Below are 22461 nucleotides of genomic sequence, written 5' to 3' on the forward strand. Positions count from 1 at the left end.
GGTAGCATATCAATAGGATATTTCTTTTGAAATTTGGAGGGATGGCTTGGAATGTTATACAGAAAATTAGATTGGGATAGAAAATAAAAGTGATGGACCTCCCTTGCTTTGGCAAGTGAATATGAAAATAAATAGATTGTCAACTATTGCTATTATATATGGCAGATTAATATTCAGAAAATTAAATAACTTTTGAAAAAATGATTAATATCTCCGACTCTCTTCATTCCCCTAGCACTTGAAACAGTAAAACTCTTTTGAAAGATTACTGCAATTTCAGGAAGCTAAAGATACTTGATTAAAACTTAGTATGTTTTAGAATTTGATTCTTTAGAGTATTCATCACTGCTGAATTCAGTGTTGGACTGTTACAATTCCAGTTACACATGGGCAAGCAAGCATATTTCTCCAGAGGGATTTTATAATATCTGTCCTGTAGGCAATTATTAGGCTTTGCCCAGGAGAAAGTTTTTCTTAATTTGGGGAATGTCAGTAAAGAGAGATAATTGGCTGTTTCTCAAAAGCCCTTTGTCACCCAAATCCTATTTCTCTGTGACAAGCTACTTACTGCCTGAAGTTCAGTGTCATCAAATCTTTGAAGAAGTGTGCATTTGGCAAGGTCATAGCCCAAGAATTGTAGAAACTCTAATGATAGCTGATAAGTCATTTGTTTTTGTTCTATGACATCGTTCAAACATAAGGAGCATTCACTGGTCATTATTAATTGAGATAGTCCTGAGGAGAAGAACTGGGCCTTCTGTCAGCAGTTTAACATCAATCTCCATGCCCTAACTTCAGTTTTACAGATCCCTATTTTTAACCTGACCAGAGTTTTGGAAATGTCTCTGGGTACTACAAGTGTAGATAACAGAAGTTTAGTTTGGGGCACTAAAGAGATATTAGTCCTAGCACAAGGTCCACTCTGACTCCACATAGCATTTGGACTAAGGTTTCAGCTTGAAACTGTGTAATATATAGCAGCTCACTGAAAAATAAAAGATTTTTGATTGTTTTGGGCAACTGAAAAAGCAACTATATACTGAATTGTACTTAAATACTTTAAAAATACTGTACAAATTTCATTCCAACCAACATTTCAGAAAACAAAAAGGGAATTGGTAAAATGACCTTACTGCTTTCATAAATCTAATCAAGATTAAATAAAATAGATCTTTAAATAAAAGATCTATTAACATCCATTATTTAAAAAAAGATTAGCATCTGTTAAGTCTCAATGTTGCTGCTAAATAAAAATAAATAATGGGTGACCAATGAATGTAGCAGATAGGGAGAAAGATTGGCTGCAGTTAAGAATTCATAATGCTGCTAATGACCCCACAACAAGAATACACAGAAACCCATCACTTTGTGAAGGTATTGAATAATGATGATGAAGGAAAAGATCGGAATGAAATGAATTACCTTTGGTCAGTGCATAGGAAGCTGTCTTAGACAGTCCATTTAACTTAGCTTTGGCTCTTACTGCAAGTGTTTTTTTCAGGGCCCAACTCTATCTGGAACTGTTAACTGAGAACTGAACACAGTAACAAAGTAGATGGTTTTCCACTGACCTGCTGCCCTTCCTTGATTCCCCCATCTTGAAACATTTTTTCCAGTCCATTGATAAAGATCTTTGGGGCCCCTTTTTTTTCTTCCAAGTTTATCTTATTGATAGAATTGGTAATTGGTTACTCATAAAACTATTGCCTGTCAATCTACTTTAGTACTATGACAGTCTGATCTAGTTGGACAAGTGACATGTTTACTCATTGAATACATGTGGACTCCCAACATGCTTTTTGTCATGTACAAATATACAGAAGCAAGTTAGAAGCTACTACAATGATGGTTTGACCTGGTTTAGAAATATTTGCAGTCTCCTTTCCCTGCCTGTACTAGATACCATCTGTTAATATGTCCATCTTCTAGTTTAGGGGTCTCCAACCTTGGCAACTTTAAGACTTGTGGGCTTCAACTCCCAGAGTTGAAGCAAAGCTGGTTGAGGAGCTCTCGGAGTTGAAGTCTACAAGTCTTAAAGTTGTCATGGTTGGAAACCCCTGCTCTAGTTCTTGTCTTGTACTTGTGATTTTTCACATTCTGGATTTATCCATACTGGCTAATTGCCTCATTACCAGAATAGATTGGCATCTATTTATGGAGGGCAGGAATGAGTGGTGTTGCCTTCTTTTAATCTTTTAATCATTTATTTTCAAGCCTTGTAAACAGAAGATTGCTGTTTTGGAATCTGCCAGATCCCACTCATCTGGGGTAAAAGGGACTCACTCTCAGTTCTCGAATAGCCATTATAGTCTTACAAGCCAAGAGTTATAGCAATTTTGCAATTCTAGTACTCATGGTAAAGGTAGCTTTAAAAAAAAAAGTTGTGCATGCATTTTGAAGCTTTCATTTTAACCATATATAAATTCAATTTAATGTGTGTGTGTGTGTGTGTGTGTAAGAGAGAGGAGATGAGAGGAGAGGAAGATGCACAGATAAAACTGTATGTATATGAGATGATCTGTTCATAGGAAGAAAAATGATTGGCAATTATTTTCTTAAAATGGAAATTATACAATTATAAAATGGAAATTATACAGTCCACAATAAATAACTTGCAAACTGATATCAAAATGTCTCAGTTCAGTGCAGACCAGATAGAATTTTCTGAAGTCAGCTTAGAATCAAACAGACCAGGAACAGCTTAAACAGTAAGTACAAACATTCCGCCTGTCATCTCTACGTTATGAAACTATGATATCCATTCTATATTTTGGTTAATCTGTTCAATGCCTCCTACCTATTAATCAGTCTTTCTGTCTTGGTTAGTGTCTTATTGGTGCCACCTCTATGGCCATCATTTGAGCCTGCCTGCCTGAGCTTTTGCAATGGGCATTGAAGCACCTCACCTCCAAAGCCAAGGGGACTTCGCTGGCAATTACAGGTCCTTCCACACACAGGGTGCATGCTCAAGAAATGTCTGATGGTTAGTAGTGACCGAAAAAGTCACAACATGAAGTCAATATAGTCCCTTCCCTTTCAATGTTGTGGTTGCTAATCAACATTAAACCCTGTGATATTGAATTTAATGGACTAAAGCTCTGTGAGAAATTTGCTTCATATATAGATGGATCTCTGTGATATACAAATGATAAAGTTAACATTTAATATGTTTTTTCAACATAGTTTTTTTCTTGGAAACTACTAGGAACACTTACCAGTTCTCATCAGGTTTTCAAGATCAAGGGGTAAGCTGATATATACAGTTTCTTAAAACATTTTTTTTTCTTAAAAATGTATTGAACTACATTTCACATGTAAACAGTTTTAGGTCTATTAAATCACAGGAACAAGAAAAAAGAGATTTGGGGTCCATGCTCAAAGATTATTTATTACAATAGCTAAAGCACAACTCTAGAAAATAGAGGAACATGAGCTGCTGATGTAAATAGAGTGTTACAGAGTTTGTTCTTATACACGTAATTAAATATATTAATAATATTACTCTTCATGTTTACAGATTCTGAAGCAAATTTGGAGCTCAGGTATTTAATAGAAATTTAAATTTCAGTTCCTCATGGACATTTCTTTTTAGTATATAATACTGGGATTCTTTTGTGTACTTTAGAGTAAGTTGAATTGTACATTTAATAGCAGATCTTGTCCTATCTTTTTTTTAACCTTCAGGTTCTTATTTAAGCATTTTCATCAAAGACAGGAAATGAAAACAAATGAAGCTATAATGAAAGCACAGTTTGAATGTTACCAGAAAATTGTACACGTTCCTGTGCATGAGAATACAGGTAAAAAAGTACTCTTGTTATGTTACCAATATGAATATATTTTTGATTAATAAACGTCAAAGCAAGAATCTGTATAGCAACTTTAAATCTTTGGCTAAAGCTTAATTTTTTTCCCCACAAGGCCTTGTTCCATTAATCCTCCAAGACAAATTCTCCTCTTCATGGATAAGGTTGGGGCTTCCTTCTGAATGATTCCATGATTAAGGAATTGCTTCTTCCTAATTTTTTTATTTTTATCCAAACCTACCACCAAATATTTCATTGACAGCCAGACTATGCACTACAACTGCTTCTGTTCTGACCTCCTTGACAGAGAGTGATGGAATTAAAACAGACATTAAGAAAACTGAACTACTCACACAACAAGATCAACATACACATCAATAGAACCAGATCAATTACCAGAGAAAGCCTGTTATAAGATAAACCACATATTTGTGCCTGCATCTAGGCCAAGTAATTTATTCCGATATGCACCAAAAGGTTTCAGTTTATTTCAAAAGATCTCAACAAATACAATAGGTTAACAAACTTTAATTTAAATCTTATATCAGTTTAGGTAATCTAGACTCTTAATAGGTATACGTAACAGAATAAAAGAGTTGAAAGGAACTTTGGAGGTCTTCTAGTCCAACCCCTGCTCAAGCAGGAGACTCTATATCAGGGGTGTCAAACTTGCATTGTCACATCGTCATCATGTGACGTATTATGACTTTTCCCCCTTCACTAAACCGGAGGTGGGCATGGCCATCACGTGACGCATCTGGCCTGTGGGCCACGAGTTTGACACCCCTACTCTATACCATTCCAGACAAATGGCTGTCCAATCTCTTCTTAAAAACCTCCACTGTTGGAGCAACCACAACTTTTGGAGACAAGTTGTTCCACAGCCTCACATGTAAACTGTATCTGCCCAACCAACCTGTTCACCTCTCCTTCACCCACTCCACCTCATTCTGATTTAAATCCTATATTAGTCCAGCCACTGTATGCATCTGATTTTTAAAAAATAAAAAATAATTTGTTATTAAATACTTTTTATTAAAGAATTTCATAAAAGATAAAAACTTATACAAATATAAAGTTTGAAAAAAGAAAAAGAAAATCAGAAAAAAATCTAAAAGTGGAAGAAAAGTTTTAAAAAAGCAAAAGAAAAATAGAAAAGAAAGAAAAAAGATACAAAAAATAGCTTCTGATCTTCTTTATAGCAGTTATAACTACTGCTATAAATTTACCTTTGTTCTATGATTACAACATAACTTCCTTCTTTCTATAATCTATCCTCTCTGATCATTCTCTAGAAAACTGATATGAACAAGCACAAATGTATTATAGATTAAAAACTGAACATATTTCTCATTAATTTGTAGGTTCTTACTGCAATAGAATATGGGATGGCTGGTTATGCTGGGATGACACTCCTTCAGGAAAAACAGTCACACAAAATTGTCCACGTTACTTTCGGGATTTTAACTTTCGGGGTAAATAACCACAGTGCTTTGTTCACTGGCACTGTAAAGATTGAGATGCAAATTAGCAGCTGGACTTCCACCTTATGAGGACCCCGAGTAGAATTCCAATCTGATTATATTTTTCCAAACCCTAAAGGATCATTAATGCTCTTCCCACTTTCCCAGGGAATAGCAAGTGACCTCTGACTTTCCTATTTAATTTAGAGAAGTGGTAGGCTGAATTGAGAAATTTGAATGCCTGTTATTCTGATCCCCCATGTTGCCTTTCTTTTCCTTATTTTGCTTGGGATTTCTTCAACCTTTCCAGTCACTGTATTTATTAACAATGTAAGTTGTACAGAAAACTCAAGAGAAAAGCGTTAGGAATGATGCTTTGTTTGCAGAGTTCTCAAACTTATTCCTAAGAATTAAAAACAGCCTCTGCCTTGGTTGATTACAAAAAGCTAAAAAGAATTGGATTTGATGAACTGGGTTGCTTTTGATAAGACCATGCAGATAAAAGACAAACAGAAAATAAATGAAAGTATAATGGCATGATACATATAAGGAAGTTATCAAATCCAGCCAATTCTTTAAAATAATATCTTTATATGGTACTGAAATCTAGGATTGACACTGAATCTGTTCAAATCGATTGACAACAGTTCTTTTACTCTTTAGCTTGTATATGCTTTATTAAATTTCTACAAAAGATAAAATATATTTTTTTTAAAAAGAAATTGAAAAAGAAGAAGGAAAAGAATAAGCAGTGGGTGGTAACTTCAAGGAATAAGAAAAAAGTACAGCTCTTTTATTTTCTAGAGGTATATCTATCCCTTTTTCTATCCTGAATCTGGCATAATTCCAATCAAATCATTTTTTTTCAAGCAAAGTGTTTGAGTCTTGACCCAGGTTAAAATGTTTCTCAAATAGCAGGCTATTTAATTATTTTATGAAGTAATTGAAGAATAGTCCTATAAATACTCCCCTCCATATGGATGCCCCCCCCGGGGTGGGGGGGCTTGTGTGTTCTAATGAGGTTGAGAGCTATGTGGAAGGTATACCACCAGAAAATATACCAGAAGAGTCACTCAAGCCAGACAGGGCACAACTGAGGAGCCAGACTAAATATATTCACAAACCCATTAATCATAATGAAGCAACTGCAAAAGAATCTCATACTGAATTGCAAGGGTTAACAAGAACCACAACAGTTGCTGTGCCTGGGCAGCTGTCAAAAAGTGAATTACAGGGTTGGAGAAAGACCTTGTTACCTGCTCTTCAAAAAACCAAGAAAATTCAATGGAATGGGACTCAAATATGTCAGATGAGTGCCCAACGATAGGACAACAGGACTCCCATTGCTGTGGCAGCCAATGGTGGAAGCTAATGTCTGTGTTGTACAGAGGTACATTGGGTAGCCACATGGAATGTCAGTGGAATGAGGCAGGGTAAATTATATATTGTCAAATGTGAGATGGTCAGGTTGAAAATTGATCTCCTTGGTGTCAATGAGCTACACTGGTCAGACAATGACTTTTCCCAGTCTGAGAACTTTGCTGTCTGTTATTCAAGACATGACACCAGCAAAACAAATGGAGTTGCATTTATTGTAAGCAAAAAACTTGCTGAGTAATGGAAAGCTTCTCAACTGTCAATGAGTAAATTATGACCATCAGAATTCATGCCAAACTCCTCAACATTATATATCCAAATTTATACCCCAACAACTACTGCAACAGAGCTTGAAATAATTCCTTGCTGTTAAGATATATCAAAGGGCTGATTGTGGTTCAGATCATGAAGTGTTGGTGGCAAAGATTAAAGTCAAATTATGTTCCATCAAAAAGGCAGTGTCTCCAAAGAAGTTTGATGCAACCAAAATCCCTGCTGCATATACAATAGAGATGAAAAATAAATTTGAACTACTGGACACTGCTGACAAAATGCCTGATGAATTGTGGCAAGAAATCCAATCGATCATTATTGGATTTGCAGAAGAATACATACGTCAGAGAAACCAGATAAAAAGTACAAGTGGCTCTCAGATGAAACCATCAAAGATGATGAGCAAAGAAAAACATCCAAGGCAGCAGGCAAATGGAAAGAAGTAAGAAAACTGAATGAAACTTTCCAAAGGACAGCAAGGAAGGATAATGAAATTTACTGGGATGAGCAATGTAAACAGCTTGAAGCGAAAGACATGAAGGGTCACACCAGGAATGCATTTATGCAAAGTCAAAAAGATCCAAGCACAATTTATTGCTCATAAAGGCATCATTAAAAAAAAAAAAAAGCAAGGGAGAAAACTACCTGATCAACAAGGCATCAAGAACAGATGCTGAGAATATACAAAAAAACTGGACGCAGATAGCAAAGGGACCCAACTGGGGGATGACAAGGTAAGAGAAGTAGAAATAGCTATCCTTGAGGAAGATATCATATGGGCTATGAACCAACTGCCAAACAACAAGTCTTCAAGTTTTGACACTATCCCTGAGAAGTACTAAGACCTCCACCACTCAGAGTCATTAGAGACTTTTGCCAGAAAATCTGGGAAACCAACATGTGGTCACAGGACTGAAAATGCTCAGTGTTCATTACACTGTAAAAAAAAAAAGGGGGGGGGGTAATTCTAAATATGATAGATAGATACTGTAGATCAAAGGTCTTCAAACTTGGTAAGTTTAAGACTTGTGGACTTCAACTTCCAGAATCCATGAGCTAGCATGACTGGGGGAGGTAATTCTGGGAATTGAAGTCCACAAGTCTTAAAACTGTCAAGTTTGAAGACCCCTGCTGTAGGTGGTAGGTAGGTAGGTAGGTAGGTAGGTAGGTAGATAGATAGATAGATAGATAGATAGATAGATAGATAGATAGATAGATAGATAGAGAAGGCAGGCAGGCTTGCAGGCTGGCAGGCAGGCAGGCAGGCAGGCAGGCAGGTAGAGGTAGAGGTAGAGGTAGAGGTAGAGGTAGAGGTAGAGATGAATGAAATTGAGACTCTAAAAAGATGATTAGGGGATTGGGGGCTAAAACATATGAAAAAGTGTAGGAGTTGGGTTTGTTTAGTCTAAGGAAAAGAAGGACTAGAGGTGACATGATAGCAGTGTTCTAATATCTAAGGGGCTGCCACAAGAAAAGATGTGGTCAATCTATTTTTCCAAAGCACCTGAAGGCAGAACAAGAAGCAATGGATGGAAACTAATCCAGGAGAGAACGTACCTAGAAATAAGGAGAATTTTCCTGACAGAACAATAAATCAGTGGATTTATTGTGAATCTAAAATCATATAGGTCTCGTGCTTGAACAGACAGTTGGACTACAAGACCTCCAAGATCTCTTCTGTTGTTCTATTATAAATGCAGCCCACTTGCTGATGCTTGCCAGAGTGCAAGCTCAGTCCCAATACCCATTGTTGGCTCAAATGTTCATATCCACATGTATATGTCCAGAGTGAAAACACCCTTGCCCTCCCCTCTGCTTGACAACAACAAAAAGTCATCTTGAAACAGAGAGAGTGTTCGGATGAACTCTGATATAATCTGTATTGGGAAAAACATGGGTGGCCATAATTTTTCATAACCTTTAATTAAAAATTTGGGAGCTTCAAGAATCAGAAAAATCCCAAGAACCTAAAAGTAGAGGATGTGTTTTTTACTACTTAATTGTGCTTGAACAATACTTAAAAAATATTGTTATGTGACAGAAAGGTGTATTGTTTGTATTGTTTTTTTTAAAAAAATAATGCTGGTGGTAATTTTAGTTTTTTTCTCATCAAGAAAAAGCAATTAAAATCTGTGAAGAAAATGGACGTTGGTTTGTACATCCCGAGAGCAAGAAACAATGGACAAATTTCAGCCTTTGCCATGATGAAAATTACGAGGTAAGAGAAGTAGAAATAGAACTGGCCTTGAGCAAGAGATCATATGGGCAATGAACCAACTGCCAAACAAGAAAACTCCAGATGTTGACACTAACCTGCAGAATTACTGAGACCTGTAAGCATTGAATCCTCTAAGATGTACACTTTATTTTTCCATTCTATTCAGCTTTATACTGTCTGAAATAAGTTTATTTATTTATTTGCTTGCTTGCATCCTGACATGTGCCCCCCCCCCCATGAGAAGCCAACTACACCACATACTCTAAGTAAGGAGGTTCACACCAGCATTATAACTAACACAGAGAAGCCCAATTTTCAGTCCTCCATCATACTTTCCTATGTAAAATGACTTTTATCCAGGATTTATTCACAAACTTAGCAACAGTAAATGTGAAACACTTCTTTTTATGTAGCCCTTAATCTTTACTACTATTGAATTTATTCAGTTCTAATTCTTTTCAGATTCTACTTGTATTTACTGTATTTTTTGCACTATAAGATGCTCCAGACCATGAGACACACCTAGCTTTGGGGGAGGAAAACAAGAAAAAAAATCAGCCTCTGCCTCCCAGCAATTTGCCTCCTTGCAGCAAACAGTAAACAGCCTGGTCAGCTTCAGCACAGCCTGATTTAGCACTAGCATCTGATTGGCGGTTTGATCAGCCTCTCTGAATACCACCGATCAGCTGTTCCAGGCTGTGGGGATCACTGCCACCCATCGCTGCCGCCACTTATTGCCGCCTCTGTGCGCCCCATTTTCAGTCTCTGCACGTCCCGTTTTTGACCCATTCCAGGCGGCAGGGATCAGCACCTCCTGGAATGGGGTGAAAACGGGACCAGCAGCTATCTGCTACCAGAAAAAGCTAAATAATACTAAATGGGAGTTTCATTTATTGCTTTATAGAGAAAAAGGTAAAGGAGTCCCTGCTGATTTGACTTCGCTAATCACCAATTATAGAGGGCAGTGCTTATCTCTGTTTCAAGGCCATTGCATCAGCACTGTCCAAAGACATTTCCATGTCATGTTGCCAGCATGGAACCTTCCTATCGAAGTGCTACCTAATTGCATTTGCATGCTTTCAAACAATTAGTTTGGCAGGAGTTGGGGCAACACATGATCCTCAGGTCTTGAACCTCGGCAGCCAGATTTCCAGCCAACAAGCCCAGCATCTTAACCACTGAGCCACCATGCTTTCTGCTTTATAGAGAAAGAACTATTACTTTCAAAAGTCCCTACCAGCCCAACCTGGTGAAGATCCTGTCACCCAAAGAATGTCGGAAGATGAGCTTTCATTGCAGTGGTTCTGTGGCCATGGCACAAAGGCAACACAGTCACATAAGTAAGAAAAGTCCCTTTAATACTTCCAACTTTGCCCCCAATGTCCAGTTACCTTTGGCTGGAGAAAAAACTCCCAAGAACAGTCTTTAAGTGGAAGAAATTCAGTCCGAAAATAAAGTATATATAAACTGTAAATAAAAATCCACACAAACTACGCTGCAGCAATTAACTGGACAGGGCAGGGTAAGGAATTTCAGACTTCAAAGGCCAACAAAACACACACAGTTGGGAAGATGCCAGGAACCCAAATAAGCCTCGACAATAAAAGATAACTCACTATTTGCTTCCAACAAATTGCTGTACGCAAACTCCCTTTTTAAACACTGTGTTCCCAGCTGAAGCTAATGAAGGGAATCAGGGCCCTTTCCTCCCCTGTAAGCCATGCAACTCACATTGCTCCCTTCTCCGTTCCTCCCTGCATGCCCTAGGATGAAAAGGGGGTGGGCCTGGTTCTTCCTCTGAATTCCTTCTCCTTTGCTCTAACTCTCCCCTGCTCTTTTTTGAATTATGAGTCATCCAGTGTCATTGATTGAGATGACCAGCCATAGAAACTGAACAAACAAACATCACATAAAATTGTGATGTAATACCCTTGGACCTTAAATTATGATTATGTACTTATTGTGATTATTATTAGTGGTATATGTATGTATTACGTTGAGCTTTTACATTTCATGAAACACTTGCAGCAGGAACAGTTTTCTACATTCAGATTCCACCTTCGTTTCTAGGTTTCATTCCAGCCAACTTGGAATACCTACTACATTGCTATTACTGGCCTTAGCCTTTCCTTTGTTTCAGTGTTGATTTCCCTTGGCATATTCCTCTGCTTTAAGTAAGTATTGTTTTAATTTTCAGCAGGGTGTGGTTTACCCATTTGCAAATTTGTATGGAATACATCTCTCTCTCTGTCTCTCTCACTCCAAATGAAGAAAAATATGCTATCATCTATAAAGCCTTTCAGGGTATGCGCAGAAAAGGCAGCTTACTGACTTGAAATCAAAAGATGTTTTTGAGTTGAACATACTGCCCTTCCATAGAAGAATCCAAATTCCCTTTCTTGCAGTACTTCAAATAAGTATTGCAAATTGAAGCTGTGTTATCGGCGCAACATTTTCCAGGTTGCCATGACTTCATCTCCTCTGTTCATTCCATGGATACAAAGCTATGAAAGAAAAGATGTGCTAAGACATCTGTGGCATCTGTTTTTCTGCTTCTCTATAAGATGTCAAGATTGCCACATTATTAAAACACTCGAAGACAAGAAGAACACAGTATGTATGTGTTCTTCCCAATTGTCTATTATAAAAATCTACTACTTTTCTTTGGGAAAAGGATTTTGCAACATTTGATGTGATATGTGGTTTATAAATATAACAATGGCTGAGGAAGATGTATTATTGATACAACATTGATACATAATCAGTATAATCATTCTGTTTCTTTTTGAGGTAAGCATCACTATGCAAAGCGCAGGGGGAAAATGAAATAGTGAACAGAACAAATCATACATGAGAAAAGAAATAGGCGGCATTCACCTATTATACTGTAGTTTACTATATCATTCACCATGTTTTATAACATTCTCCATGCCTTTCTATTGTATCTGGATGGACAGAATCTTTTTCTCTTCTGCTTCAGATTGCAGAGAGACCTGCTCTAGTCATACTCTTTGTTTGTTATTTTGAGTTTTTTTTCAAAGAATATTCAGGTCAAAATTTAAAGATATTTGGTGTTTGTTTGTTTTTAAGAAAAACCTTACTTACTTTGCTCCATTTGCTTGTTTTATATCCAGAGATTTCTAGGTAGCATATTCAGGGGGGACCAAGCATAGCGTCCAGATGTTGACTAACTCAATGCCCATCAAAGTAGTGCATTGAAATAAAATTGTAACATTGCGCACACCAAACAGTATTTGACAGAAGTGCTTTGGATTGCATATGAGCACAGTATTTCTCTATTATTCATAGAGAGTATGCATCCTTTTTCAGGTTCTGCACAATTCTTCCCAGCTTTAGAAACCTAATGAGGACATCTATACAGTAATAAAATAACAAGGAAGTCTTGGTCTCATGCATGGTGTGAAACAATGATTCCAATCATTTTTGAAGCATGCACATCCCTGTCACCTAGTGTCATTGCCACAAGGCATTCTGGAATATAAAGATAGCAGCTACAGTCAAATGCCAATGACAGCCCCATTGCCATGGCTGCTAAAATCACATATCACCCCTAATCATTTTCTTTACTTCACTTTCCTTCCCCCAAATGGATCAGAATTCCTGAACAACTGTATCCCATGTTAATGGGATAGTGAAAACAATGGAGGATTTGTCAGCTTCATCTGTATGCAAACATTTTAAACATTGTGGACATTGTAGCTGAAGAATAAAAGCAGTGATAAAATTAAAAAATGCAGTCATCACTGGCCAGATTCTTCTAAAGATGTCTGGCTTTTTCTGAAAAGTTTATTTTAAAAAGAAAAACTCCTTTAAATTGATCGGATGAATTTGTTCCTTTTTTAAGCACCCCATCCTGAACTGGGAGGGATTTTTCTCTTGGGATTTGAAGTTCTTTCCAAAGAAGCTAACCAATGAGCAACTGCTTGGCACTGAAAGGATGGGTGTGTGCTAAACAAGACAAAAACACTGTTACTCAAATATTGTATTTGATATAAAACCATTCTGTATGCAAAAGATATAAACAATAATTTTCTCTCCTGTGTTTCTTTATAGGAGCTTGAGTTGCCCAAGGGTCAATTTGCATAAGAATCTCTTTTTTAGTTTTATTTGCAACTGTGTTGTATCATTGACTCAGCTGGCAGGAATTGTCCACCAGCAGCCACTGATTGTAACTCCTCCAGTAAGTAGACATGATGTTGTTTTTACTTTTTCAAATTTATCAGCTTCAGCATGTGGAAAGTTAGCATCCACCCCTCTCCTAAAAGAATGAAATATGCTAGGAAATATTAAAAAGGCAGAATATTATACCTCCCTAGATGAAAAAAGGAAAAACGTGCTCTTGGAAAACAGCCCCCACCTTTGTTAATATTCCCAGAAAGATTGATGCCAACCTATCTACAAGACAAAAGACCTTCAACTCCAGGGTGATAGGATTAGCCCTCACTCAAGATCCAAACCAGGACAAAGCCATTAAGCTATTATAGGAATTGCCCAACACCCTTTCAGAACACAAGCCTCTTCATTACATCACTCAGCACAGTTCAACCAAGCTTATCTCAGACAAATTCCTAGGATATGCATATGAATTTATGCATAGAATTTATGCTCCTGCCACAGGAACTGTAAGCTCAAATTCAAAGCCCAAGAGATAAATAACAGTCCATGTGTTCAGCTGCACCAGGACCATGTGCTTAATGGTTCTGCTCCATTAAACCAACTTTCCAAGCAGCCTCCATGTTTCCAGTTTCTTTCTCTCCTCTTGGAACTGAACCCAGATAGAAATTTCTTCCAACAAGCATCTAGTTGAGAATACTGATTCAAAGCTAGGAGTGACAAGGGCCCTTTGAATCAGAGAACAGCCTGGGAAGTTTAATCTTCCTCTTCACAGTTGTTTGTTTGCTAAATCAGATGGAAATTATCTGTAGTGTATTATAAAAGAGCCTGCATGAATTGTATGCTGTACTGAGTCTGTGCTTCTGCCTGCCCACAGGTATGTAAAGTGCTTCACATCTCCCAGTTGTATTTTTATGTTTGCAACTTCTTCTGGATGCACTGTGAAGGCATTTACCTCTACATTGTCACTGTGGTAAATGTATTTGCAAAAAGACAGGGCTTGCAGTGGTATTATTGTTTCGGCTGGGGTACGTTGTTTTCCTTTCACTTCCTCTTTTTTCTTCATTGCAAGAACACACACTGTAGCAAGATACATTATCATCATGGGAAAAGTAACATGCTGCACTGAATCTCTGAAGGTTTTCTAAGCCCCCTCCCCAAATCATCTCCTCCCATTATTGTGATTGATAGATTCTATGGAATTCTGGGGTCTCATTTTACTTGCTTGACATGTTGTGTTAGATATACAGGCTCTTATGTGATCTTTAACATGGACTATAAATTATACTTATTTTAGATGCTTACTTTAATTTAGTTTGATGCATACTAACCTTGCAAAAATTCATTCTTTCCTCTAAGACATTTTTTATTGATTGATTATGTCACATCAAATTAGCTGACTCTTGGTAACCACATAGATCACATAATACATACATTTTCTCCTCAATATTAATTTAGGTTATTAATATTTGAAAGCAATATTGGAGCTAAATATATACAATTCTCTATGTTATTAAAAAAAAACCTTTTCCCCCCACAGGAGTCCCTTTAATTCATGTCTCTACATATGCTGTAGCCAGAAGCCTATATTTCAATGATTAGTAAGTGAAAACTAAAATCACCAAGCATATTTTACAGGGATTTATTTAAGGGAGTCACAGATAATCCTCGGGTAGTTGGGAATGAAAATCTTGTCACTAAGTAATAAAGCTCGATGTCACCTGTTAGTTACATCAGTTAGTAACATAGCATTTTGGGGCTCTTTATTATGCCATGTTTGTTATTTCTTCTCTGAAAATCCTCAGGAAGGTAGGGAAGGTGACAATGACAACCACAGAACTGCTAGATGCTGCAACCCTCATAATTGCAAACTGGTTGCCAAGGACCTAAATCCCAATCACATGACTGTGGGGACACTGCAAAACTTTGGGTCATAACTTTGAATGTCACTGAATGAGTGGTCCTAATCCAAAGACAATCAGTGTTGTGGCCAGAATACCCTTATATCTTTTTTTTTTTACAGCTGCTGGTACAGCGCAGATACTTTTTTACTTTATATCATCCAGGGGCCTGTCATCAGTGTTCTCTTGGTAAGAACATATCACAATGATTTCCACATCAAATATATTTTTCCTACATTTATGCCAAATGTTTAACTATGGTGGTGACGCAGTGGTTAGAATGCAGTATTGCAGGCTAACTCTGCCCATTGACAGGAATTCGATCCTGATGGGATCCATGTTGACCCAGCCTTCCAGCCTTCTGAGGTCAGTAAAATGAGGACCCAAATTATTGGAGGCAAGATGTTGACTCTATAAACCAGTTAAAAGAGGGCTGGGAAGCACTGCGAAGTGGTATATAAGTCTAAGTGCTATTGCTATGTACAAGGAGGAGGCTGACAGGTATTAAGGTAATAAATTCAGTGCATTATAAAATTAATTAATATGGAAATGCTTCTAAAGATAGAGTTGCTACAGGGTATTAGACACATCACATCATCCCTACAGCAATGAGAAAGTAAAATGGTTAAGAACAGCAAAGTGGTACCTGAGCTTGCCACATCTCATACCCTTTCTTCTTCTGCCATATGTCATAAAATTAGAGGGAGCAAAACAAAAATTCACTCTTTTTACACATATATGTAAAAAAATTCCTGTGTGCCTGACATCGCTGAAACTGAATCACAGCTATTGGCTGATGGAAGCCAAAAAATAATGATTATTCATCATAATATGACTACATTTGACTTGTAATGTAAAAACTATTGTTTATTTGTTTTTATCCCACCTTTATTATTTTTATAAATAACTCAAAATAGCGAATGTACCTACTCCTTCCTACTCCTATTTTCTCTACAACAACCACCTTCTAAGGTGACTTGGGCTGAGAGAGATTGACTGGCCAAAGACAGCCAGCTGGCTTTCATGTCTAAGCTGGGATTTGAACTCATAGTCCTAGTTTCTATCCTGGTGTCTTAGATTAGATGAGATTAGAATTCTTTATTGGCCAAGTGTGATTGGACACACAAGGAATTTGTCTTGGTGCAAATGCAGTAGTTTCAGTGTACATAAAAGAAAAGATACATTCATCAAGAGTCAAGAATCATCAGGTACAACACTTAATAATAGTCATAGGGTACAATAAGCAATCAAATCATACTAGGAAACAGTCAATATAAATCGTAAGGATACAAGCAACAAAGTTACAGTCATGCAGTCACAAGTAGGAGGGGATGGGTGATAAGGAGTGATGAGAAGATTAATAGTAATAGTAGTGCAGACTTTGTAAAAAGTTGGACATGTTGAGGGAATTAACACTTTTTAGCAGAGTGATGGCATTCAGGAAAAAACTATTCTTGTGTCTAGATGTTCTGATGTGCAGTGTTCTATAGCATTGTTTTGAGGGAAGGAATCTAATCACTAGACCAAACAAGTTATCACTAGGTATCAGGAATAAATATGTGTTTATTATATCTAAACAATGATTTAGGACTAAAAAAAGGATCAATTAATTGTTTTATTAGTAATTTCTTTACTTGTATAAAAATATATTCAAGCCACCATTTGAGGTGGAACTAAAATGGAAGCCCTGAGGGTTATTCTTTATTAAAAACAAAGTAGAAAGAAAATTAGTTGTAATTAGTGATAGACAAGCATGATAACTGCAAATTAAATAAGAAGCTGGATATGCTAAGTAAATTAGCGTAAATCCTATGTAAAAGAACTAAAGATTGCTTTACTGTTCTTCAAACATGAGGTTTTGATTGTAGGTTTTCATGAATTATTGGTTTATTTTGTGCAACACGCAATTTTTATATTACTTATTGGATTATTAAATATTATTTAGATTGCACTCTTTCTGAATATTTTGTATCGTCAAAATCACTTTTCTTAATTTTAAGTTTTTTTAAAAAAATTAACCCAGAAGTGCTTATTATGGTAGAATCATATAATGGAACAGAGAAAAGCTAGGCCAGAAGAAAAAGCTGCTTTAATGGTGGTTGCACAGTGCTACATTCAATAATACATTATAGCCATTTTGTCAAAGTACCATTGATGCAAACATTGGGGACTTAGGCCTGAAGGAGACTTAGGCCTGAAGTTGATGTTTATATTGTCAAATTGAATGAGATTTCTTTTTCCAATATAAATGAGATTGACATGAAATTAACATTCTATTTTTTTTTTCTATAGATGAATTTCTTGATCCTAATAAGGATTGTTCATGTCATCATAAAGAAATCAAGAAGACATCTTAAAAAATCTATTCAGTACAGGAAAGCTGTGAGGGCCACCTTCATTTTAGTACCACTCCTTGGCATCCAAATCTTGTTGGCTTCCTGGGTTCCAACAGGAAGAAGTAGCGAGGAGATTCATCAATACATAATCACCTTTTTAATACAATTTCAGGTATCCAGCCTCTTGAAATATGTGCAATTTCTAATGATTGCTAAGAAATGTCACAGGTATAAACAATGGACATATTTTAACCCATTCTTGACTTCATATCAGTTTCATCAAATGCATTCAAACTTTTCCTCTTTTATCTGTGCAGATTTTAATGAGGGCTAAACTGACATGGACGTTAGTGGGAACTTCACTAATATTCGAGAATTATGTATGTTCAGATTTAATAATTTGCTAATAGTATTATAAAATTTGTTAATAAGTTTAACCAGTTTCAAGATAAGTGGAAACATTTGGATCATATGTGTTCAAATCAAGTCTGCTGTTGACAGCTGGAAAAGTGTCTTCTAGTTAATGCATCATAAGGCATATCATTCAATTTCATGGTCTGAAGCCTTGATAAAATGACCTTTCCTCTACAATATACCAAATAATACCAAGGAAATTTTTAGAGTCATTGTAGTGATTAAGCTACTGGACTAAGAACAGAGAGACTAAGAACCAAAACACAGAAGCTAGTTGGATGCCAGTAACTTATCTCAGCCCTAGACTGAGAAAAACATTTACTACCCTTTACTGGACCAGTGGAATAGATTATGCTTCATAACCCCATAAACTTCAATGAAGGGGCCTTAATTCTTCAGTGGACTGATATGTTAGTTCTGCCTATCGATCATCTCTGTCTCTCTCTCTCTTTCCACCCTCCCTCCCTCCCTCTCCATCTAATTATAACAGCAGTAGTGGCACAATGGATAGAATGTAGTTCTGAAGGCTACTTCTGCTGGCTGCCAGTTTGGCAGTTCAAGTCTCACCAGCTCAAGGTTGACTCAGCCCATCAACCATTTGAGGTTGCTAAAATGAGGACCCAGATTGTTGAGGGCAATATGTGGTCTCTGTAAACTGCTTAGAGAGGGCTGTAAAGCACTGTGAAGCAGTATATATGTCTAAGTGCTATTGCTAACTCTCACATGGAAGACCAAACTTGCTCATACAAAATGGTATGATAGAATCAACTTGTGTTGGTTCATAACAGCCAATTTTCAAATTTTCAAGAATTTTTGTGAGTCAGTTGAGAACAGAGCTTTTGAATACAATGTGTGTGCAAACTATTTAAACACACACATTTTTTAAATCAAGCTTTTGCAGGCAAAGTGAGAGCAGTGATGTGCTAATAACAACCAGTTGTGCCAACCAATTATCATCATGCTTGTGGACAGCCAAAGAGCTAGCTAACTCTCTCTATCTCTATCTCTATCTCTATCTTCTCTACCTCTATCTCTCTATCATCTCTACCTCTATCTCTATATATCTCTATATCTCTTGTCTGTCTGTCTGTCTGTCTGTCTGTCTGTCTGTCTGTCTATCTATCTATCTATCTATCTATCTATCTATCTATCTATCTATCTATCTATCATCTATATCTATTGAGAGATAGCTCTTTGGTTGCTCACAAGAATGATGATAACAATTGCCCCATTTAAATAACTTGCAGTTCTGCAGAGACTATCTCTATTCATAGTTTAAGTACTACAGCAGTGAAGATTCCCTTCATATTCAGATGGCATTCTTTTTGAGGACAATTAGCCCTACCAGCTATCACTTTGGAGTCATATTCTTATCATCTCTTTTTTTGTAGAGACATTTGGTTAAATTATTGAATTAGGACCAAAAAAACTGAGGCTCAAGTCATTATCAGGGAAGAAATTGGATGCTCTATGGATAAATTGCAGTCTTTTCATCCAATTTATCTCCTGAGTTACATTGTGAGATAAAAAATGAAAGGAAGGAATATGATGAACATTTCCCTGCAGTCCTGAAATCAATCAATCAATCAATCAATCAATCAATCAATCTCTCTCTCTTTCTCACTCTCACTCTCTCTCACACACATACACACTCTCTCACACACACATTCTCACTCTCTCTCTTTTTGTTTGCAGGGTTTGGTGTTGTCAATACTATTGTGCTTTTCTAATAAACAGGTAAAGTATTTTTCTTTTCTTTTGATTTTTTCTAACGGACTTTATGACACACGTGCTCATAGAACTGGTTAAACTGGTTAAACTGGTTGCAGGCCACCAAAGTATTTGATTCTGGTCATGTTCTGTTGAGCCAGTCTGGCTGTTCAAAATTAATATAGTAACTAAAGAAAAAAAAGTTTTGTTATAAGAAGTCTATCTTCATTTTCTGTCTATATTGTTCTCATAAGAAATCTATCCCATATGACACAACCTTCCCGCCCTTCTTTTTTCTGGAAAGGTTCGTTCTGTTTTCAAAAGGCTATGGAATCGATTCCAAGCATCACTTCCAAGTCAAAGTTCCACTTAATGCAGACAACTTTAAACATTTGAATGGAGCCACATCAGATTATGTTGCTTAAAAAACATTTTGGCTAATTGAAATACACTCTGTGCAAGTAACATATATCCTATATTTCATTTTTCTTAAAAAAAATCATTCATTGTAATATTATATTGTAATAAGAAACAGAGTTAAGGCTATAATAATGTAAATATTGTAAAAACTGAATGCAAAATGTATCAAATTGTTTTGGTGCAGCGGTTAAGATGCTCATCTAGAAACCAGGAGACTCTTGAGTTCCAATCCTACCTTAAGCATGGAATTTGACTGGGTGACTTTGAACTAGTCCCTCTCTCTTAATCCAACTCACACTATCAAGTTGCTGTGGAGAAAAAGAGAAGGAGGAAGAAACATTATGTATGTTTGACAGCTTGCCTTACTTCAAAAATAATAAAGGCAGGATAAAAATCAAATAAATAAATAAATGCAGAAGCAAGTTTAACAAAAAAAGCATTATTTAACCATTAATACACATTCAAAATAAAGTTAAATTGCCATTTATTTGAAATGGAGATACTGAGGAGTGTGACCAAGGAGGAATGTTCACCCAGACAAGGATTCATCAAACATAAAAAAAAATGGTGGACATTCAACTATACCATTGTAGTTAACTTTTTTTTAACCATGCTTTGCAGATACCCTTAAACATGGGCATGCTAGGATCCATTGTGTCCTCTTTCTAGGGTCAGCGCACCAAATGGACCAGACCAGAAATTAACTTCACAAGAAGGCCACTTATATTGAGATTGGCTATAGTAGCAGAATCTGGCATATCTTCTACTCTTCCTTCTTATACTTTAGTGCAATGGTTCTCAACCTTTTCTTCATCATACACCCCCTTTAAATTCCTTGTGGCCACAGACCATACCCATGGACCACCAAGACATAATTCAAGATTTAAAACATAAGACTTCTTCAAGACTTCCCGGACCCCCATGGTGCCCCAGGGGTCCACAAACCACAGGTTGAGAATCACCGTTTTAGTGAATTAGGGAGGCTTCTGCCTGATTAATTTTGGGGTGTTCTATGTTTATTCTGGACTTCAAAAATGTTTCAGCCCCTTTGCTAAGCAATGCTTCCTATCTATTTATTGATTGATTTTTATCCTGCTTTTATTATTATTATTTAAATAACTCAAGGTAGTGAACATACATAATACTTCTTCCTCCTCTTATTTTCCCCACAACAATAATCATGTGACATTAGTTAGGTTGAAATTGAATACTGGCCCAAGGTCACCCAGGTCATCCTTCTGAGTCTCTATGATGACTTCCCCGGATGCTTCCCCAGATACCTCTCTAGATATCAGTTGGGGGGGGAAGGATGAATCAGTTCCTGGCATGTCAGAACTGAGTTGATTGATGGTTCTAAGCAGCCATTTGTGAAGCTGAGGCTCCAGCTGGGGAAAGCATGCAGCTGCAGCCAGTCAGTGAGGAGGAGGAGCTGCCTTCTGTACCTGATCCAAGAACATGTACCGAAGAGAAAACGCAGGAGCAAAGAAGATCAACCAGACTACTCCTGAGGAAAAAGCCTTGCCCTTCTTGATGGGCTGCATTGGAAGCTGGCTATTTAGCACAGCAGACAGGTGGAGGCAATGCTGGGAACAATGTATTTGTTTTCTAGCTGTGTGTTTCTGGTCATTGTGATTCCTGCCTCACTTTGGATTGACTCCATGCCTTGACTTGGATTGTGCTTTGGAAACTGGCCTTTTCTTGCATCATGAATTCTCTTGTGTTGTGGATTTAAGTTTGTCTGGTGTATTTATTTTGACTGAAAAACTTTATGAATTCTTTGGCTATTGTTCTGTAGACTAGCATTGATCTGCTCATGGCTGGACTTAATTGAGACAGTTCTGGGTTTTTGGTGAAGGGAGTTGCTGGGGAATATTAATAAACCCACTAAACCACAGTTATGTATATGTGCGAGTGAGCAGGTCAGCAGGTTGTGTCCTTTCCCCAGTAACCAATTCTTAACCCTTTAAGAGAAAGGGACTAAGAGAAGAAAGGTCAAAAGGAAGTCCCAATGGCTAGATTAATATGAAAAAGGTAACTCTTTTTTTTTTTTGAAAATTTTATTTGGGTTTTCACAAAAACAAAATACAAATAAAACATCTTTTTTTGAAAATAGCATGGTCCCATTTGGTTATCACTTCTTCATACAGACACAAACTCAATTTCATGCTCATTTTTATGTTCTATTCCATATCTTATTACTGTTTTATATTTTCTACATAGTTTTTTCCCCTCTTTTAATTTTCTCAACTTTATTTTAATTATCTCATCTCAATTCAAATCATTATATTTATACTTTTGTCTGTCCTGTTGCAATTTCATATTATCTTTTCTCATTAAACAAATTTTTCCCCTGTAGTTACTAATTGGAGTATGGCACCTTTATATCTTTTAATTACATCCATTCAAACT

The 22461-nt window shown here is 36.8% G+C and overlaps 1 long non-coding RNA gene across 1 annotated transcript; it reads left to right on the forward strand.

The window, feature by feature from the left end:
- The first annotated feature begins 15243 nt into the window (after positions 1-15243).
- LOC148133120 (uncharacterized) lies at positions 15244-21637 on the forward strand. Its single transcript, XR_015747093.1, has 4 exons — positions 15244-15361; positions 17465-17680; positions 19618-19659; positions 19937-21637. It is a non-coding gene; the product is annotated as an uncharacterized LOC148133120 (long non-coding RNA).
- The last annotated feature ends 824 nt before the right edge of the window (positions 21638-22461 follow it).

The sequence above is a fragment of the Notechis scutatus genome, chromosome 1 (genome assembly GCF_049901735.1).
Source record: "Notechis scutatus isolate UNSWTSFEM ecotype Mainland chromosome 1, rNotScu1.2, whole genome shotgun sequence".
In the NCBI taxonomy this organism is placed as follows: Eukaryota; Metazoa; Chordata; class Lepidosauria; order Squamata; family Elapidae; genus Notechis; species Notechis scutatus.